Source organism: Meles meles, chromosome 8, assembly GCF_922984935.1.
Source record: "Meles meles chromosome 8, mMelMel3.1 paternal haplotype, whole genome shotgun sequence".
Taxonomy (NCBI): domain Eukaryota; kingdom Metazoa; phylum Chordata; class Mammalia; order Carnivora; family Mustelidae; genus Meles; species Meles meles.
This window is the reverse complement of record NC_060073.1, coordinates 45716352-45739387: the sequence shown is the minus strand read 5'-3', so window position 1 is coordinate 45739387 and position 23036 is coordinate 45716352. Positions and strand designations below refer to the sequence as shown.

The 23036-nt window shown below is 35.7% G+C and overlaps 1 protein-coding gene across 6 annotated transcripts in view; it reads right to left on the bottom strand.

The window, feature by feature from the left end:
• Positions 1–23036, bottom strand: part of SOX6 (SRY-box transcription factor 6) — a 645777-nt gene that overhangs the window by 421538 nt on the left and 201203 nt on the right. The window contains exon 1 of one of the 6 annotated variants that reach the window (XM_046016044.1): positions 18696–18747. The exons of 4 other annotated variants lie outside the window; for them this stretch is intronic. The gene's annotated coding sequence lies outside the window, so the exon portion shown is untranslated. Of the gene's footprint in view, positions 1–18695; positions 18748–23036 lie in introns of those variants that run through there. One more of the 6 variants, XM_046016037.1, reaches the window with a different exon arrangement.

Here is a 23036-nt window from a genome sequence, read left to right as displayed (position 1 = left end):
TTTAAAAAAATATGCTGACATATGTCATCAATAAGACAAGACCAAAAAAAAAAAAAATGCATAGAGATCCTTTTGGCAGTGTGGCATTACCAAAAGTCCTAGTCCAGATTCCTAAATACCTGGATATCTAAATATGTGATCTTGAGCAAAGCAATTAATCTCACTAAGCTTTAGATTCCTCAGCTTAAAACTTATAGCAAAAAAAAAAAAAATTAGATTCTTTGGCTTTAAAATTACAGTAGAAACAGCTGGTACAAATGTAAAAAATTTTTATGTGACTAAGTTAATATAAACCCTAGATTACTTCCAAAATTAGCATCTACTTAATTAGAGAGAAATGAAGAAGGTAATAACATGAGACAAAAAGAGAATTTTTTTAAAAGAAAGAGGATGAAGAAAGAGAAAAGAACTGACATCTTTAGTAATGAAGCATTTCTTTAATAGGGAATCAACTCTCAAGACAACTTAGTACCTTTTTCCTATTCTCAGAAGGCCAGAAGAACTGGGGACCAAACTTCTGAATTTTGGCTGTGAGCCTTTAGTCTAACTAATCACCCAGTAGCATTTCTCCACATGGAGAAGCTGATATAGCATCAACAAATTCTTTATCAAAATCAACACTTTGTAACATTGAAAAAATTAAAGTGTTGTAATCGATAAATGGCCCAACCTATTCTGTTAAAACTTTATCCAAATTGGACACTGTGTTTAAAAGTATGTTTTTAAAAAGTTTCTCTTTACTCTGCTACAATTTTTTGTTACCTATGTATTCTTCCCTCTCTTAGAAAGTTTGCTTCTTCTTGTAATTTTGCCTATGAGATTTATATACATTCCTCATTGAAATATGCATAAAATGGTGAGTTTCAGTTTTCCCTCTAAGGGACAAAACATGCTTTAAATGGTTTTGGTTTGTTTGTTTATTTGGTACAAAAGTCTCCAAATCTTTACACTAACTTCCACTGCCTTTCCTTTCCCCTAAAATTTTACCTTCTCTCCTCATCTCTTCTTCCAAACCAAATACACACACATCCAAACATACACAGAGGCATACGCAGGCACAATGCCAAAGTTTGAAAAATAAACATTTAGAAATAAAATCACCTGAGAATGAAAAAGTTGTAAGCTGTTAAAAATTTTTGCTAAGGTAACAAGAAGAAAGAAAGAAAGAGAGAGAGAGAGAGACGCATTTGACATTCTAATCAAAGTCTAATTTTTGTCTAAGTCAGTTTTATAATCCAAAATAATAAATGACCATTACAGTAAGCTGATTCTCACAATTACTGTAAAAGAGAAGCAAAAGTCTTTCCTATTAAAATGTTATATTTTACTTTACTTATTGCAGGCTTTATGGATATTTCGGGGTTGCTTCTCTCCCAGCCATCATCAAACCATCCAATAAACACCTTTCTCAATCACACTCTCTTCAGCTCGTAAATAACAACACACTTGATACCTGTACACATAAAGAACAACCTACATATTTAATCAAATACCTCAGCTTCAGAAGTTAGCGTCTCCCCTCTGTCCTTTGGTGGTCACAGTAACTTCATTGGAAGCCTCTATTACTGTCATTATTTCTAATTTGAAATCATCCTCTAACCCCACACCCTTCCACGAAGAAAACATAGCTTTTATCTTTGTCTTGCACATGCATACCATAGTGGGGGCGGGGGGGGGGTTAAAGAGTAAATTGCCATTTGCAACTTTCTTTTGATAATGAAATAGCAAATAAGCAAGGAGTCCTCTCTTATTATTGGATACTAACACACATGAAACACTCAAGTCAGCAACTGAGCTGCAATGTTACCCTATTTGCCTAATGTATCACACTTTGCAGAGAATATCTTACAACTTGGAGGAAAATCATCTGAAGATAAAGAGATGCTGTATTTGATACCTCACATGAAGCCTATGTCCATTCTGAATAAAATACTGCAACTTTGGATGTTTCTGTGCTTAGGTCCAAGAAATGGATCTAAAAAGAAGTTACAGAGTTCATTGGAAGGTCATTGTCAAGTTCAGGGAAGGTCTTAAGGAAAGAGAGAGGGAAAGATATAAGACATTATTAGGTTATCTGTAAAGTGAAAAATAAAATATTTTGATAGGCAAAGACAAGTTATATGGAACCAGAAAAGACCTCGAATAGCCAAAGGAATATTGAAGAACAAAGCCAAAGTTGGTGGCATCACAATTCCGGACTTCAAGCTCTATTACAAAGCTGTCATCATCAAGACAGCATGGTACTGGCACAAAAACAGACACATAGATCAGTGGAACAGAATAGAGAGCCCAGAAATCGACCCTCAACTCTATGGCCAACTCATCTTCGACAAAGCAGGAAAGAATGTCCAATGGAAAAAAGACAGCCTCTTCAATAAATGGTGCTGGGAAAATTGGACAGCCACATGCAGAAAAATGAAATTGGACCACTTCCTTACACCACACACGAAAATAGACTCCAAATGGATGAAGGACCTCAATGTGAGAAAGATTCTTAGCAGTTTTGATAGAACTCTAAGATTTGGAAAATGGTTAAAATTTTAAATTAAAATAACAATAGCTAACACTTGTAATGCCACAAGCATTAATCTAATTGCTTTACACATATTAACTTACTTAGTCCTCAAAATAACCCAAATATGAGTATTATTATGTATTATTATCATTATCCCCATTTTACATATGAGAAACTAGGCACAGGAAAAATTAGTATGTGCAAGCTTATACTAGCAATGGTGGAGCCAGGGTTTGAATCTAAGCAGATAAACTTTAAAACCAAGCTCTTAACCACCACTTCAACTACCATAAGAAGATCTAATCGAGGCTTTTTGCTCCTTGAAATTACCCCTTCCTTTCATGTATAATTTTAAAAATAAACATTGAGATTAAAACCTATTTCCCCAAGCCATAGAATAGCCAAGAATACAGCTATGGACAATAAATAGAATGGTATTTTGGTTAATTACTAAATTTCATAAACCAATACCATTTGATATAGGAAATTTAGCAAAGAATACACTCTTGATTCTATGAATTATGAAAAAGTCTTATTTAACAATAATAAGAATTGTCCCTTCTTTGGTAGATATTTGTTAACTTCATTCTTTTAGGATTAATTTGTCTTGAATATTAAGTTGCTTAGACACTTTTTCCACACTTAAGTCACTACATTTCTTGATAGATTCCATGTACAGTAACATCCCTATAATAGAGCAATGAGGAGAATTAGAAACGAAGCAAAACTGAAAACAGGTGCAAGGTAATACACTACAGATTATTTACTTTTCTCAAAGGAGAATTCTTGATCTCAGAATCTATTTACTCTTCAGACATAATTATACCACTTTTTTTTTTCATTTTATTTATTTTTTCAGTGTAACAGTATTCATTCTTTTTGCACAACACCCAGTGCTCCATGCAAAACGTGCCCTCCCCATTACCCACCACCTGTTCCCCCAACCTCCCACCCCTGACCCTTCAAAACCCTCAGGTTGCCCCAACCTCCCACCCCTGACCCTTCAAAACCCTCAGGTTGTTTTTCAGAGTCCATAGTCTCTTATGGTTCGCCTCCCCTCCCCAATGTCCATAGCCCGCTCCCCCTCTCCCAATCCCACCTCCCCCCAGCAACCCCCAGTTTGTTTTGTGAGATTAAGAGTCATTTATGGTTTGTCTCCCTCCCAATCCCATCTTGTTTCATTTACTCTTCTCCTATCCCCCTACCCCCCCATGTTGCTTCTCCATGTCCTCATATCAGGGAGATCATATGATAGTTGTCTTTCTCCGATTGACTTATTTCACTAAGCATGATACGCTCTAGTTCCATCCACGTCGTCGCAAATGGCAAGATTTCATTTCTTTCGATGGCTGCATAGTATTCCATAGCAGCAATGTCTACAATAGCCAGACTATGGAAAGAACCTAGATGTCCATCAACAGATGAATGGATAAAGAAGATGTGGTATATATACACAATTATACCACTTTTAATTATTTAAGGAGCATGTCTGGGTTCAAATCCTGATTCTACCACTTACTAGAAGTATGATCTTGGGAAGTTACTCAACTTCCCTGAGACTAGGTATTTTTATCTGTAAATTAATCCACCTCACTGGAATGTTGCAAGAATAAACTCAACTGACATGTATATGTAAAGTTCTTAGCGCAGTGCCTGGCATATAGTAGGTGTTCGATAAATGGCTCGGTGGGTTGAGCCGCTGCCTTCGGCTCGGGTCATGGTCTCAGGGTCCTGGGATTCAGTCCCGCATCGGGCTCTCTGCTCAGCGGAGAGCCTGCTTCCCTTCCTCTCTCCCTGCCTGCCTCTCTTGTGATTTCTCTCTGTCAAATAAATAAATAAAATCTTTAAAAAAAAATTGAACTAATAACAATTCAAAGACGTGTGTTACATAGCACAATGTATGTGAAACCATCTGCACCAAGTGCTGTACAACAACAAAAAACAACTCTATAAAATATTCATCTTTTTCTCTCTCTTCTTATCAGCCCATAACTGAATAGAAATAGCAGTTTCTAGGATTATAGAAGGAGAAGTGATATTACTAGAGGCAAAAACACCAGTTACAGAAATGACACCTTAGAGTATGGAAACAAAGGCGAAGGCAGCAAACCCAAAATGCAGATACAAGAACTCAAAGAAGTACAGCAGTTTGGGGGTTACTCAATACAGAGCTAAGTAGCCTTAACAAACCCTCAACTCAAGGAGCAGCTCAGGAATCATATGTTCATAATGGTAACTCTGAGCCATCAAGATAAGTGGTTAAGAAATTCAGTTTAAAAATTATAGAGGTGCCTGGGTGGCTCAGTCAGTAAAGCATCTGCCTTCAGCTCTGGTCATGATCCTGGGGTCCTGGGATCGAGCCCCACATCCAGTTCCCTCCTCAGTGGGGAGTCTGCTTCGCCCGCTTCTGCCCCTCCCCCTACTCATGCTCACTCTCCCTCTCTCTCAAATAAATAAATAAAATCCTTTAAAAAAACAAAAAAGTAAAAATTATAACTTAAAACTAGATATGATAGAACCTCAACTATATATTCATTACACCAAAATTTAACAGGAACTATAACTCTGGTAATGGTGAGTTTAAATATACTCTTTCAGTATTTTCTAAACAATAAACTAGTTAGGAAATCAGAATGTACACATAAATTGTAAAATTAGCATTGGTTGCTTAAAAAGGCAGTCTTTAGAAATCTAAGAAATACATGAATGTGTAATAGAGGAATTAACTCATTCTATATTGAGCCCCTCAGCCTATGTTGATCCCATGACAATAACGGTGTTACAAAAATGTGACCGTTACAAAAAAAATGATTACATGTTGCAGAATAAACTCACTGGGAAAGGAAAATGCTAAAAGTAGATTCATCTTAGAACTACTATTTTAAATAGCAGTCAATATCAACACAAAGTTTATAACAAGAACCACATATGATTACGTCTATCTTTGCTTGCAACAATTCTGACACGCCCTCATTTTTAGGGTTTAAAAAAATGCTTAGGGGCGCCTGGGTGGCTCAGTGGTTTAAGCCTCTGCCTTCGGCTCAGGTCATGATCTCAGGGTCCTGGGATCGAGCCCCGCATCGGGCTCTCTGCTCAGTGGGGAGCCTGTTTCTCCCTCTCTCTCTGCCTGCCTCTCTGCCTACTTGTGACCTCTCTCTCTGTCAAAAAAAAAAAAAAAAAAATGCTTAAACAAGCCTAGGAAAAGAACAAAATAAACTGATAAAATGGAAAAAATTCATGAAGCATAGTCAAAAGTGAAATCCATTTTTTTCTTACCTTCTAAAATAGAAATTAGAATCCTATACGTAAATTTAGCTATTACTAGTAATCACTGACTTTGCACAGCTGAAAAGAAAGAAAAGGTGGCAGCACAAAAAGGAAACTAAACTATCAGAAATGAGCCTATAGTGAAGTTTTTTCTTTCTGATCTACATATACTGTATATCTCTCTTTGGCAGTGTCCAACTGAATACTATGGACAATTAGCACAAAATATGCCAGAGAGCTATGCAGCAGATTTTAGAGGGCTGTTTCATTTAGAAAGAAGTGCTTCTTCTCCAGAACTTTATAATATTTTACTCTTTCTTCCCTAACTAGAGCTCTAATATTAGAAAGAGAAAAGTAGAAAAATAAATAGGAACAAAGTGCTGGGACACTGGAAACTCTCAGTTACTTGTATTGGCATTATTATCAGCAGTAGTCACATAATAATTGTATAGTGCTAATACAGGTCTGAGATAGACTAAATGAAATACAGTTGCACAGTTAATGTACAGCATAATCAGGACCAGGATTTAATTATGTGCTTCCCCATTCCAATTAACCCTCTATAAGTTCTCCTAAAATTTAGTATCTCTGGATCTAATTGGCACTTTGGCTGATTCAGATGTGACTATTTCATTTCTTGGACTCCCAACTGTCAGTGGTCTGAAGGCAATGGACTCCATTAATACAAGAAGCAACCCTATTTTCTAATACAACGAAGATAAATCTAAATCATACCTGTAAGTTGTTTTCTTAAGTGCATTTTATCTTTGGAAAACAAACAAAAAAGCTCTTTAGATGTGCTTTCTCTCAGTAGTGTCATTATTTTCATGTCTTATTTCTATCACTTAAATATACAAATACATGTAATAGTAAATATTTCCATCACTGGTTACTTTCAGTAAACAGAAAGGCAAAGCAAAAATAAAACAAAAAACTTCCCTTTATTATTGTGTTTGGGAGCATATTTTCATCCACTTTAAATTGGATACACCCAAGTCTTAGAAATGCAAACTCCTGTGATCACAAGAGACACTGAGTTTATCATAGTGCTTAAAGGAAAGAAGGGCATAATACATAAGTTTCTGGTTCTGATTCATTTTCTGCCTTTTTGAATTAATTAATGCTATGGAAATCCCAGGCAACTGCTATAGCATTTGTGACTGAACTGAGTCCAAAGGAGAAAAGATATGTAAAACATTATTTAATTAAAATTTTGAATTTTTTTCTCTCCCACTTACTATTCTATTAGCTATTAGTCATTCAAACTAAAAGGACAGTTTCATATTTTCATATTTGTTGCTGTCAAATTAACTGCCTTAGTCCTCTTCAGTATCTTCAGAGATTTGTGGTGTCTGGAGCCATATTGTTCTCTGGGGGCAACCCCTTGAGTATGTGGCTCTCAAGCTCCTAATTTCAAAGTTATCTTTGGCAAACTCAAAAATTCATAGGAAGACTCTGCTTGTATTGGTATACATTTGGCTCTTGAGGAATCCTAGTCAAGTTTTTTGTTTTGTTTTTTTGTCCTTATACATGTGGTTTTTGCATTTAGCTTGGGTAATAGGGTAATAATGAGAGTTGGAGTGAAAAATCCATTCTACTTTAACAATTTTATTGCAATGCGGGAAAAGCAGAACTAAGAAAAATTTACGTTTCTGAAACTAAGTTGAAGATGCCACATTGGGCAACTTTTTTTTTCCTATCTGAATTGTAGTTCTAAAACATTAAATCTGATCATGACAATCTCCTGCTTAATAATCTTTGCTGTTTCTTCATAATATATAGAATAAACTTCAAATTCCTTGGTATGGATATCAGATCTATTAATATCTGATTCCAAACCATCTTTCTAATCTTATCTTTTGACAGTCACAAACACTTTAAAACTTAAGACTTGATTTTTATTCTCTGTTGACTCTTCTCTAGTCATCTGTCCCTGATTTCTTTTCCTACAGCTTACAAGCTTCTTCTCAGTTTACGACCCTCAAAAATTCTGTTTCCTCTTATTTCTCCTCTTCACCAAATTATCTCTACTCATCTTTTAGGTCTTAACACTAATCACTAATTACTAATCACTAATGCAGAGTTACCATCCTTGATCATATATCAAGCTAGGTCTTCCTTTCCCTTCATACTATTTATTATCTTATAATTAAATATTTATTTAATGTCTTCCTCTTCTTTGGACTATAAATGCCTAGAAAAAAGGAATAGCAAACATTTTAATTCACCACTGCATTCCTAGCCCATACATACTTGGCACTGAATAATAGAGGAGATTCTTTCATTATCCCAATAGTCATTATCTGAATCTCCACAGTTACATAGGAAGTGAAAGGTGTCAAAATATGAAAGCATTCTCTAATGGACTTAGCATTCATAAAATTAGTCTTGCTCAAACAACCCTCACAAATTAACTTAACATGTATCTTACCCATTTGGGTCAATTTCTTTGTATCTTTCATAATCTCGGTTCAGTGGTTTCAAATTTGTCTACACACTGAAAACACATGAAATCTTTAAAAAACAGTGATGCCTAGGTCCCATTCTCATAAATTGATTTAACTGATTTAACTGCAGCCTAAAGACAGGAAAACTTTTTTTTTCCATTTTATTTATTTTTTCAGCGTAACAGTATTCATTATTTTTGCACAACACCCAGTGCTCCATGCAATACGTGCCCTCCCTATTACCCACCACCAAGACAGGAAAACTTTTTAAAAGTGCCAATTTTTTTGTAGTGAAGTTTGAGAATCAGGCTAGCCGACTGATGAATATTGCATTGTAGAATATTGTAAATAACGTTCAAAATAAAAGTATGTAGTGACTGCTAAGTGAAACTGCAAGTCTTGCAAAGATGCAGGAACTGATGAGAAGAAATCCAGTGTGGAAGAACCACACAAATTATTGACGAATTAAGAATTTGCAGTGAGGGGGCACCTGGGTGGCTCAGTAGGTTAAGCCTCTGACTTTTGGTTTCCATGCACGTCATGATCTCATGGGTGATGAGATGAAGCCCCAAGCAGGGGTCCGTGCTTAATCAGTAGTCTGCTTGAGGATTCTGTCCCTCTACCCTTCCCCCCTCACACCTGCTCTCCTCTCTCTGAAATATATAAGTAAAATCTTTAAAAAATAATAATAATTCACAGTGAGACTGTGTAGAAACTGAAACCAAAAATTAGCAGGAATGATAGTTGATATGGTAGATTATTCAAAGATAATAATTTGAATATAAAAACATTAAGCAAAGTCCATAGGAAATTTTCTTTGCAAAACTTACCCTTGTTATAATGCCCTTGTTATGATGGTACCATAGTATCAAAAGTGATGGTGCTATCACAATATTTGACCTGAAAAATTACTCTTAAAAAACATGCAGTCAGGGCGCCTGGGTGGCTCAGCTGGTTAAGTGACTGCCTTCGGCTCAGGTCATGATCCAAGTCCCTGAATCGAGTCCCACATCGGGTTCCCAGTTCCATGGGGAGTCTGCTTCTATGACCTTCTGCCCTCTCATGCTCTCTTTAACTCTCTCACTCTCAAATAAAATAAAATCTTTTTTAAAAAAATGCAGCTAATTCCTTCTAAGAATTAATGCACTGTTAAAAATACAAGTGAAATTCTGCCAATTATATACTTATTTTTATTAATTTTTGTTTTAATTTTTAAAACTGAATCAAAATAAAGTCATTCTTCCCACTATTTACCATGAAATTTTTATCTCCACCCACTTAGTATTTTAAAATACAAAAGACCTTGTATTACAGGACCTTGTAGATAAGAAAGAGTTCTACATTTTTCCTTTCATATTTTTATACTGTTTCCTCTCTTTCCCTCGTTATAATGGTTAAGACTTCTGACACAATGTTAAATAGGATGAATGAACATGGGCTTTAATTATCTTGCTCTCCATCTAGAAAGAAAACATTCAATATTTCACCATTATATATGATGTTTGTTAGTTTTTAAGTTTTTCATAGATGCATTTTTCAAATCAAGGAAGTTATCTCCTGTTACTAGTTTGCTGAGACTTCTTAAATTATGAATGGGTATTGTCAAATACTTTTTCTATATTTATTAAAATGGTCATATTATAGGGGTTCCTGACTGGTTCAATGGGTTAAAGCCTCTACCTTCGGCTCAGGTCATGATCCCAGGCTCCTGGGATCGAGCCCCGCATCAGATGAGATCTCTGCTTAGCAGGGAGCCTGCTTCCTTCTCTCTCTCTCTCTGCCTATTTGTGATCTTTGACTGTCAAATAAATAAATAAAACCTTTTTTTAAAATGGTCATGTTATATTTCTCATTTATTCTGTTAATATGGTGAGATTTTCCTAAGTGTTAAATTAACCTTGCATTCCTGGGCTAAACCCTAAAATATACTATTCTCTTTTTATATTGCTGAATTTAATTTGCTGATATTTTATTAAAAATGTTTGCATCTATGACCATGAAGGGTATAGGTCTAGAATTTTCCCTTTTTTGTTATATTTTTTAGGTTTGGTAATAGGATTATGATAGCCTCATGAACTGGGAATAATTCCTTATCTTTTGAAAAAGTTTATGTAAGATCGGCATTATTTCTTAAATGTTAGATGCAATTCACCAGTGAAACCATTTGGGTCTGCAGTTTTCTTTATAGAAATTTTTTTTTTAAGATTTATTTATTTTTAGAGAGAGATCTGGGGGGAGGAGGGATAAGGGGTAGGGAGAGAGGAAAAGAGAGTCTTAAACAGACTGCGCAGAGCACAGAGCCAGAAGCAGAGCTCCATCTCACAACCCTGAGATCACGACCCGAGCCGAAATCAAGAGTTGGATGCTCAACTAATTTCACCACCCCGGCATCCCAAGTTTTTTTTAATTAAAAAAATACAATTTATTTTATAAATAAGTTGCTACTTAAGTTTTTGGTTTCATCTTTTGTCAGTTTTAATAAGTTGTATTTTTCAAGGAATTTATCCATTTCATGCTAAGCACTACAATTTTTTAGACATATTTTTATAACATTTCTTTATTGTGTTTAATCTCTATAAATTCTGTAGTGATGATTCTTCTTCCATTCCTGATATTGGTGGGTTGTGTCCTTTTTTCCCTTGGTCCTTATGAAAAAATAACTTTTATCTATAAATTTTTCTTGTTTTTAGCAGTGTATCATAATGTGCCTTGGTGTAATTTTCTTTGCATTTATCCTGCTTAGGGTTCACCAAACTTCTCAAATCTGTAAATTTATATCTTTTGCCAAATTTGGAAAATTTGAAACATTATTTCTTCAAGTATTTTTTCTTAATATTGCTCTCCTTTTTCCCTGGAACTTACATATGTTAGATGTTTTAATATTGTCCTACATATCCCTAACACCATATTCATTTCATTTCCAATTTTTTCTATGTTCTTTAAATTGGATAATTTCTATTGATCTAATTTCAATTTCACTGACTTTTACTTCTGTTATCTTTGCTGATGGGCCTATCAAGTTATTTTCATATTTCAGATATTATATTTTTCAGTTTAAGATTCCCATTTAGTTCTTTTTGTAATTTCTCTCTCTCTGATAAAATGCCCTCTTTTTTTCACATTTTTCCGATCTTCATATTGTTGAGTAATTTTGGATTATATCTTAGATATCATGACCATTATGTCATAGGGACTCTGGATTCTCTTATAATGCTCTAAAGAGGATCACTTTTGTTTATTTTAGCAAGACGCTTACTTGCTCAGACCCAAATGATATATTGTTTTACTGCAATGGGAAGAAGCTCAAATATCTGCCCAGTTCTTTTAGCCTCACCTGGGCTGCTTAACATCTGTCACATGCATGCATGGTTTGGGGATCAGAGACAGGGGCAAAATTTAAACACAGTGTTTGGGGTTCCCTTTCTGTGGCTCTTTTTCCTTTCCAGGATTACCTCCTCACTTCCCAGTAGCTATGGTTGCCCCAAAGTCTGTTCTGGTTCTCCAGGCCGGAAAAACTGCTGATTTTTCTACTGCAGTTTTATTAGCTTGACATAGATTAGGGCCTGCCCTCATGCTGGAAACCTTAAAAATGACCACCATACCCCATAACCCTTCCTCTCTTCTTCCAAATTCCATCTCTTCTCAAGATTTAGCTTGCTTTTGGTTCCTCTCCAGTGTCTTCAGATAGTTGGTTTTTGAGTTTTGCCCAGAGTTTATAGTTGCTACTCCCACTCGATTTTAAGTGGCTTAATTAAGTGGCCTTTTCTCACTACCAAATATTCCCTGATAAAAAAAACTTTCTCGCATTGCGCTGGTGCACCTGGGTGGCTCAGTCAGTTAAGAGTCTACCTTCAACATGGAGAAGCAACATGGGGGGTTAGGGAGATAGGAGAAGAATAAATGAAACAAGATGGGATTGGGAGGGAGACAAACCATAAATGACTCTTAATCTCACAAAACAAACTGGGGTTTGCTGGGGGGAGGTGGGACTGGGAGAGGGGGAGGGGGCTATGGACATTGGGGAGGGGAGGTGAACCATAAGAGACTATGGACTCTGAAAAACAACCTGAGGGTTTTGAAGGGTCAGGGGTGGGAGGTTGGGGGAACAGGTGGTGGGTAATAGGGAGGGCACGTTTTGCATGGAGCACTGGGTGTTGTGCAAAAACAATGAATACTATCACGCTGAAAAAAAATAAATAAAATGAACAAAAAAAAAAAAAAGAGTCTACCTTCGGCTCAGGTCATGATCCCAGGGTCCTGGGATAGAGCCCAGCATCAGGCTCCCTGATCAATCGGGAGCATGTCTCTGCCTTTCCCCCTGCTTGTGCTCTCTTGCTCTCTGTCTCTCAAAAAAATAAATAAAAATCCTTAGGGGAAAAAAAATGAAAAACTTCTTGTATTGCCTTACGGAAGGATTAAATTACAGCAAGCTTTTTCATTCCTCCATGCCATTGCATATTCACAATACTTCTGCCTATGATGTCCTTAATTCTCATAAGCCTACCTAGTAGAAATTTTCTATGCCCATTTATATATTTAAGAACATAGTCTAGTTTTGCCATCCTCCAGGTTTTAAATACCTAAAATTTCAACTGAGAATCTTTAAATTGGAACTAACTCATCTAGATGTCTATCAGTATAATATAACATAGTATAAAATACTACATAGAAGAAAATAAGGTAAAGCTATATAAGTTGACAGAAATCTAAGTTGTAATATCAATGGAAAAAATATATGTAAAATATAATGTGTGTAAGGGAGAAGTGTTACCTCACACAAAATAAAATTGCGTATTTCTATATAATTGTGTATACTTGTATACAAGTATATAGAAAGAGGTCCAAAAGCATAGAAACCAGATTAAGAATTGCAATTATGTTTGGGAAGAGAAATAGAATTTAGGGTGGGCAAAGGTATTAAGGAAAATTTCCTTTACTTTTTCTCCCAATAATTATTCATTGAATATTTAATAATTGCTGCTATATGTCAGGCATTATTTCATAAGAACATATTTGTGTATTACTTGTAAATTCTTAAATGTTTTTAATTTTTTAAATGAAACACATTGCCTCAATAAGGAGAAACTGAAATAACAGAAAATTTCTGAGATGCTTAAAAACATGATCCTTTATCTTGTCAATGTACCAGAAGCTCAGGAGCCTTTTAAATATAAGTAAATGAATTTAGTGTTATTTTTAAATCTATTCTCCTTGAGATTAAATTCTTATTCTCCAGATCCACAACCAATGAAGAAACAAACTGATTTCTCTTTTTTTCCTTTAAAATATACTTCCATTCTCTTATGTTAATTTGGTGGGGGGAGAATGGCAGGTGAAGTCTAAAGTTTTTCTTTCTGGTAATTTCAGGCATCAAATGCTGTCAACAGATAAAAATACAGTAATTTTCTTATTCACATACTACAGTAAGCATGACTGAGGAATCCAGAAAGGAAATCTGGCCTTTATGACGTTCATTCTTTCTTGACATAACTGAGGAATGTATATTTGTCCCTGATGCTGACTCAGCTCCTTCTCTTAGCCTTGACACATAAACAACATCTTCTTATAAACTTTAATACTGAAACAACTTGGTACAATTCAATGTTTTAATCTTCTTTTCCAATTCCTTTTAGTAACAAGGCCTTCACTACCTCATCAAGGAAGCTCATTCCATTTTTGGACAACCATAACTGTTAAAAAGTTTGTCTTCTACCATTGCTGTGACTCTGGCTCCTTGTGACTTCCCTGCTAACTTAGGTTTGACCCTCCAGCACATACATTCTTTCCTTATGCAGCACTTTAACCATTTCAGACAGCTATTGGATTCTCTTAAAACTTCTGTTCTTCAAGGGTAAACATGTCTGGTTCTTTTAACCTAAGAGAAGCTTCTGCCAACTGCCCTAGAAATAGTGAAAAATTTAATTTCTCTGCAACAAGACTATTTGTCCAATTGAAAAATACAAGTTTTGGCTTTTACCCTAATGCACTACACAACCTTCTTGGCTAATCATTACAAATACTCCTGGCATTGGTCTTCAAAGAATAGTCCCTCCACTTGCCTGCACACATGTATATATGCAAAATACACACTGTCTTCCACTATTCCTTTTCAAAATAATCTTTCAAATGGGCACCAGAATGTATCCATCCCGAGTTCGTGTGACTTGGGTTTCTACCCAAGGGGCTTGTATCCTCTGCTTGGTCACATGGTTTTATTTGAACTATATACTTAATTTACTTCAAATTATAATATTTCATTCTTATAAGTTCACACCTATTTCTTTTTATTTTTGAAGTCCTAAGATACCAGACAAGAACTGGGACCATTAAACTTCATTCCTAAACCTTAATTTGGAATAGGTTTAGCAATGTGTGTTAATTATATATATACTTAACCATCTCAGTTCCATTTTTTGGAGATTGTTAACTCCTTAGCTTCTCTAGGAAATTACAAAAAAAAAGTTGTTTAAATCTGGGAAACCTATATAGGACATTCACCTTTTTTTTTAAAGATTTTATTTATTTATTTGACAGATAGAGATCACAAGTAGGCAGAGAGACAGGCACAGAGAGAGAGGGAAGCAGGCTCCCTCCTGAGCACAATGCGGGGCTCGATCCCAGAACTCTGGGACCATGACCCGAGCCAAAGGCAGAGGCTTAACCCACTGAGCCACCCAGGCGCCACGACATTCACCTTTTTGATCATGGTCCTTAGAAGAACCTAATTACACCCTCCAATTAAAATCTTTTTGGAGGGGTGGAGCTGGGCAAATATTAGTCTGGTCTAGACTATACTCGGTATACTATACTATACTAGACTATACCTAAGAATTTTTTTAAAAAGTTTTTGTCCAGCATTGGGGAGGGTATGCTATGGTGAGTGGTGAATACTGTGAATTGTGTAAGACTGATGAATCACAGACGTGTACCCTTGAACCAAATAATACATTTTATGCTAATTTAAAAAAATTTTTAAAAAATTTTTGTCCAAGTTCCTGTCTGATTTCTGTCTCAGTTTTCCTAGCTACAAAACAAAGATAATAAGACTCTACTTCAAGTTTTATCCTAAGAATTGTACAAAATAATATGTGAAACCTCACTTTAAAAGTATAAAGTATAATAAAAATATAAGCTACAATTTTTTTGAGGTGGGGAGGAGGAGAGAGAGAGGGAAAGAGAATCTTAAGCAGGCCTTAAGCCCAGCATGGAGCCCAGCATGAGGCTCAGTCTCTCATGAGCCTGAGATCATGACTTGAGACAAAATCAAGAGTTGGATGCTTAACCAACTGAACCACCCAGGTCCCACTAAGGTACAATGTTACTAATAATAATGGGACCTTCCATGACCACAAATGAAGACTTCTACAAATTCTCTCCTTTTAACACTAAGATTTTTTTAATCTATTTCTTTCTTTCTTCTTTTTTATCTTCTCTTCCCATACTACCAACCAAAAAACAACATTTCAGCATAATCTTAAAGCCTCAGACTTTAATTACAAATGCCAGTGAAGATTCACATAGAGTACACTGTAAGTATATTCTGATATTTTGAAAACCCCAGCCCTTCTCTCAGACTGACTTCATTTTTGCTCTTTTTTATAACCTTTTCTATATTCTCCTATTAAAAAAAATCAGACGCCCTAACAATATTTTAGCAGTTATCACTTATATTAATATTTCAGCTACAATTACCCACCTTCAAACTCTTACAAGTGATCTCATGGCTTTCCTATGTGAATGTACTGGATATATTTTCTTAACTCTGTGTCCTAAATTTTTCCAGATTTTTAGAGCCCATTGTAATGTTTTTACATTAAGATTATGGCCACTGGTGCTGTTCTATAAGTTTACAGTTTGAAAGCTCAGTTCTTGCATCCAGGAATGGAGATTTCCCAAAATGAGAATACAAAGTGAAAGATCTCACTGAAAAACAAGCAACAACAATGGAGAAAACCTGTCAATTGTCCTACCACTGGAAGGTAAGAAACCAAAATGTCCCTGCCACCTCCTTCTCCCGAATCTTTGCTAGCATTAACTTGCATAATTTTATCTGACCGGTATGAACAAACTAAACCACACACTCCATTTTTATGTAGTTTTCTCTCTTTCTCTCAATCTTTCTTTCTTCTTTCTCATTCACTACATTGTCCCCCATAATAAAAACAAATATTTATTGAATGTCTGTCATATACCAGACCATGTGTGCGAAATGCTAGAGAAGACATCTGAGAACAAGACAGACCAGTCCAGAGTGAAGGACAGATATTAAACAAAACTCACACAAATAAATACATAATTTATAATTGCAGTATCTTCTGTGAAATAAATTAAGAGTGAGGAGCAAGATCTTTGCAGGCAGACGAGATTTGAATTGAAAGGATCAGAGAAGACTTCTTTGAAAAAAGGATATTTAAACAGGAACCTGAAGGATGAGAAAAAGACATTCTGATAAATAGGGGGAAGAAGTATATTCCAGTTGAGAGGACAGCATTACGTGAAGACCTTAGAGCAGAAAAATGTGGAGGGTATAGACGAGTATAGCAGCTGAATCAGAAAGAACCACTGGGAGAAAGGCAAGAGCTGAGGATGGTAATGCAGCGGCCAGATAGTGCAGGGGCTTTGCAGATTATAAGATTTTTTGTTTTAATTAAAGTGTAATAAGAAGGCAAGAAAAGATCTTTCTTGGATCTCAAAGAATGGTAAGTAGAGTTTTTCCTCCTGTATAACGAACATGGAGTTTAAGTAGAAGTAAAGAAAATCATGAGAATGATAAACCCCAAATTCAAAAGAGTGATTACCTCTGGCAAAAAGAGGGGAAAATATAAAATTGAGAAAAAGTTCACAATAGGCATCCACTGTACTGGTAAGTTTTTATTTCTTATAAACACCTTAACCTACACTTTTACCTTCTGTATGACTGTAATTTTCATAATAAAATTTTTAAAGGAATTAATGAATGCTAAGAATTCACTGCTTCCATTTCCTTCTCCTCTTCTTTCCTAGGTTCATATTAAATTTTCCAACTTTGAGAAAGACAAGCACATGGAATTAAGGGATCTCCCCTCTTACACACTTTGTTTCCTGGACTTTTATTTTCTAGACTTTTAGCATTAGGTGTTAGAGGCTCTCCAATTAACTCATCTTTTATTTTAGCATTCACTATAATCCTTGTAGCTTTCCAACATCCAGAGTTAATATGAGGATTAAATGAGATAAAGCATTTAACATAGCACTTAGCACACAAGAGCTCAATAAATTTTAACTATTGTCTTTATTATTTCACTTATTGTGCTCTATATTCTCAATCCTAAATATGGGCCAGAACACTGGAACTAAGAAAAAGCTGAGTGTATATGGCTAGATGGTACTCTGGCCTTTTGAATGCATATACTGTATATATTCACAAACACACACACAAATACATGCACAGTTTTAATATATATTTCCAATACTGAATTTATAGTTTCTTTTTTTTTTGAATTTATAGTTTCTTAAACATGCTTTTTCTGCGCTCTTTCAAGCATTAAACAACAAAATGTTAATTTGAGGCCTTTTTATTACTACTAAGGAAATACCTTTTTTAAAAAGGGTTAAAATCTACATATGATGGTACACAATTACAATTTAAGGTAAGTTCAGTAAGTTTGCTAATTTCTCCTAAGTACAATGTTATGTTGAAATGATGGTTGCCTAAAACTGCAATAATATTCAGTATAGTCCATACTATGTTTAAAAGGCTCATTTTTGTAATGTCAAGTAATTCATGAAAACTCCAATCTTACAGAATTGAATATTGACATCAAAATTTCTTCTACAACAGGAGAAGCACTCTTTGATGCAAGAACATTATTAAAATCTTATCTTTTCACTTAATTTTCTTTGTACAAATAGCACAGGATCCTCTCATTTCTCTTTCCTTCTAATTCACAAATACAATAAAAGCTGTCTTTAGAAAGGTCCTTAAATTAAACACCACGACGAAATGAGTGTTACGACCCAGAAAATAAGAGAATTTATGACAGTTCTTGTTACCTAGAAGTCTGGAGAGTATCTCTTTGAATTTTATGTGAATATTATATTTTAAATTATATTTTCATACCTAAGAATTTGTTCTGGTGAAAAAACAAGTTTGCCCCTCGATATTCTTCAGTTTGAGGTTTGGACTCAGATTGTTTTAGTAATCATTTCTCCATTCCCACTTCCTTGTTTTTAATCACAAATCTAATCATGTATTTTTTATAAATATTCAAAATTAAATATATTTATCTACTTAGGTAAATACTTTTCAGTTAACTTTTACCGATAGTCTAGGTAGGGATCTCATTAACAAACACATTTGAAACTTTTAGATTTTCTTCTGGCAACTTATAAATTCATATTGGATTTAACTGTTTAAATATATCAACATTCTAGGCATTTTTAAAAAATGAATATAAAAGATTAATTCCAAGTTTTGTTTTACTTACCAACCTCTGCCATTCCACCTCACTGCCTGAACAATATTATCAGCTCTTCGGATACTCATTCTTGCTAAGTAAAAGGATATTTCTTCTCTAGCTGGATTAATAATCAACTTTCTAGATAGTTCATTTGTTATTCTCTTCTGGTTAACCCTTAGCATTACAGCAGTCTGCCCAACTCATGCTAATCAATTTATGAAGCAGGAAGAAAAGGGTGAAATTCAATCATGTAGATAACAAACAGTAAATAAAAATGAGGGACAATTCAGATTAGGCTCAAAAGAACAATGACCCTTACTTTCTTACACTAAAAGGTATAAATCTTTTTTTTTTTTTTTTTTTATTTGACAGAGAGAAATCACAACTAGGCAGAGAGGCAGGCAGAGAGAGAGGAGGAAGCAGGCTCCCTGCAGAGCAGAGAGCCTGATGTGGGGCTCGATCCCAGGACTCTGGGATCATGACCTGAGCTGAAGGCAGAGGCTTTAACCCACTGAGGCCACCCAGGCGCCCCTAAAAGGTATAAATCTTTATGTTAGATACCACAAAAGCACTCAGGTCATAAACACGAGAAACAAGATACATGAAGAGAGAAATAAAAGAGGCTTATAGAACACCCGTCCAGGGCATATCAGCCTGTGTTTTTTGCTTTAATTACATGCAGATAAATATAACAGCTCTGGGCTAGCAGATACATTTCTCTCTTAGTAAAAATGTCTAACTTTCAACCCCTAGCTGCCTCCCCTCTCAACAGTTGTAATACTTGGCCCCTTATCCCACAGTAAATGCCATGTCAGGCTTTATGGCAATTTTCTCAAAATGTGATCTATAAACACTTGCATCAGAAGAATCTGGGTGCTTGTTAAAAATATAGACACCTGGGCCCCACCTCAGAAATCCGAAGCACCCCAGGTGACTCTCATGTACATTTAAAGTTTGAGAGCCACTGTTCTATGACCATTTCTGACCTCATCTAAGGAGACTTCAACACACTCCTTTGGGACTCAGAACGAAATCAATTACTCCTGCTGCTAGTTTGAACTTGACATTTTGCTTTTATTCTAATAACTAGGATTCTACCTTGTTTTCCCGTATCTAAATACGCTGTTCCATCTAAGACCATGATTCTTACATGGTCATGGTAATTTTTCACTTGCAGTCAACCCAGAAACTGGAATCTGTCCTTTAATTACACTTGGTGTCTATGGCTTTATGATGGCCTAATTGCCTAAATCTCTACCACTTGCCCCAGACTTTTCTTGTTTTGTCTGCGTTATGAAACACTTTAATCTCCTATTTTATGTCTCTCACTGCGTACATGGACTTGTTGGTGTTCATTGTCCAATCTTTTAGCTAATGCTTTTTGCCTACTATATTCACTTTCTTCCAAGGCCGTTCCCATCCCCTGGACTTCTACCAGTCTGCTCTATTCCTGCTGCAATGGAACAGAACCTGCTTAGTCAGGCCGAGAGCTCTGAAATGAACAATTAGCTACAAGATGAAAAGACAGATGTGGCAGCCACTGGTTTCACAAATTGCTACAAAAGTTCATGTTTGTAGTCAGAATAAAGGAAAAGATAATGACTACGGGGGGACAAGGGGACGGGTAAAATGGAAGAAGGGGAGTGGGAGATATAGGTCCCCACTAATGGAATGAATAAGTCATAGGAATAAAAGACATTGCATAAGGAATATAGTCAATGCTATTGTAAGCATTGTATGGTGACAGATGGTACCTACATTTGTGTGGAATATAGGATAATATGTAGAGCTGCTGAGTCACTATGCTGTATACCTGAAACTACTGTCATATTATATGTCAACTATGCTCAAAAAAAATTAAAGATAATGACTTTTTTTTTAAGATTTTATTTATTTATTTATTTGATAGACAGAGATTGCAACTAGTCAGAGAGGCAGGCAGGGAGAGAGAGGAGGAAGCAGGCTCCCTGCTGAGCAGAGAGCCCGATGTGGGGCTTGATCCCAGGACCCTGGGATCATGACCTGAGCTGAAGGCAGAGGCTTTATTTAACCCACTGAGCCACCCAGGTGCCCCAAAGATAATGACTTTTAAAAAATGAACCAAGGGGGGCGCCTGGGTGGCTCAGTGGGTTGGGGCCTCTGCCTTCGGCTCAGGTCATGGTCCCAGGGTCCTGGGATCGAGCCCCGCATCGGGCTCTCTGCGCGGCAGGGAGCCGGCTTCCCCCTCTCTCTCTCTCTCTGCCTGCCTCTCTGCCTACTTGTGATTTCTCTCTCTGTCAAATAAATAAATAAATAAAAGGTCTTTAAAAAAAAAAATGAACCAAGGAAAGCTAAGGAAGCTAAAGAAAAGTCCTTGAGAACTAGAATAGTATACTAGGTAAAATAAAGAGAAAAAATGTTAATTCTTATCATTTGCTTATATTTTCATGGAACCTATTAAGAAAGGTCAACAGAACAATGATTACTTAATGTGGAGAAAAGGTTTAAGTACATAAAAGAAAAACAATACTGAACTCTGAAGACTTGGATTTCTTTTTTTTAAAGATCTTTATTTATTTATTTGACAGATAGAGATCACAAGTAGGGAGTGAGGCAGGCAGAGAGAGAGGAGGAAGCAGGCTCCCCGCCAAGCAGAGAGCCCGATGCGGGGCTCGATCCCAGGACCCTGGGATCATGACCTGAGCTAAAGGCAGAGGCTTTAACCCACTGAGCCACCCAGGCGCCCCTGAAGACTTGGATTTATTATGGCCTCTATAACTTCCTAGATTTGTAAAATAGATTAAGTTTCTTAACGGTTTTGTGCCTCAGTCCCTCAATAGGTACAATAAACCACGCCTTGTGTGTCCAAGATTATTCCGATAATTAAACAAGATAATATTTATTAAAAAGCTTTGAAACTATAAATGCCTTATAAATGTAATGGATTACTACAGCTATGTAAATCGCTAGTTTTTAAAGATCATAATTAACACCTACCCAAAAACTACCCCAAAATATAAAGTGATAATTGTTTTGTTTTGTTTTATATTATTTTTTAAATATAAAGCATATGCATTGAAAAAAATAAACAGGAATTTGTAAAATATCTTTCCTAAGAAAATTTCAGGAAAACAACCAATATCAGTTGGGGCAGAATAAGGTAAAATTACCCCAAAATGTAAGTAAATGATCAGGTTAACCTGAGTTTGCCTAGGTCAGACACAAACCTTAAGAGTCTTACCAGAAGGACTTTTAGATGAGGAAAGGGTTCATTTGGATGGACCCCGGTGACATTTCTTATCCAGAACCATCTCCCTAAAGCTAGAGTTCAGTGTGACTTTGTGCAGTGAAAGCTTGTAGCATTTGTTGCAAGACATTAAGACTGTATCCAACATAGTCTAAGATTCAGTGGAGTGTTATGATTTAATTTAACTGGATAATGTGTATGTATTAACATTCAGAAGACAGAAGTCCTTAGCAAGTATGCAAATTGGTTGATGAAAGTTATCCATGTGAAGAAAAAAAAGGGTTGATTCTTGACTTTAAAAACAGACACTTCCATCTTTTTAAGTTTTAATAAATGCATTCAACAAATAGTGTTGAGTACCTATTGTGTTCTAGGCAATGTTCAAGATACTGGAGATACTGGAATATGAGAGACTAAAACAGTCAAAAATTCTCTGCTATGTAGAGCTTATATTCCAGGAAATATAAGAGAAAGATGCCCAATAAATTTAATAGATATACAAATTATGTTAAAAGTTTATGAAGGCTATGGAAACAAATAGAATGGTATTAGGGAGATCAGGAATATTTGTAAGGTTACAATTTTTGTTGAGGGGTGGAGAGGCAGAGTGAGATGGAGAGAGAATCTTAAATGGGCTCCATGCCCAGCATGGAGCCCAATGTAGGGCTTGATCTCACAACCTTGAGATCATGACTTGAGCCAAAATCAAGAGTTGAATGCTTAATGGACTGAGCCACCCAGGCACCCTGGAGGATTGCAGTTTTAACATAGGGTGGTCAATCTTCATGGTATTTACTCAAAGAAAACAACAACACTAATTCAAAAAGATATATGCAGCCCTATATTTATTGCAGCATTATTTACAGTAGCCAAGATATGGAAGCAACCCAAATGTCCATCCATAGATAAATGAATAAAGATATGGTATATAAATACAATGGGATATCAGTCATTTTAAAGAATGAAGTTTTGCCATTCTCAACAACATGGATGAATCAGAAGGTATTATGGTAAGTGAAATAATTCAGAGACAAATACCATATGTTTTCACTTACATGTGGACTCTAAAAAACAAAATAAATGAACAAACATACAAACACAATAACAACAACAAAAGAGAAATGGACTCCTAACTATACAGA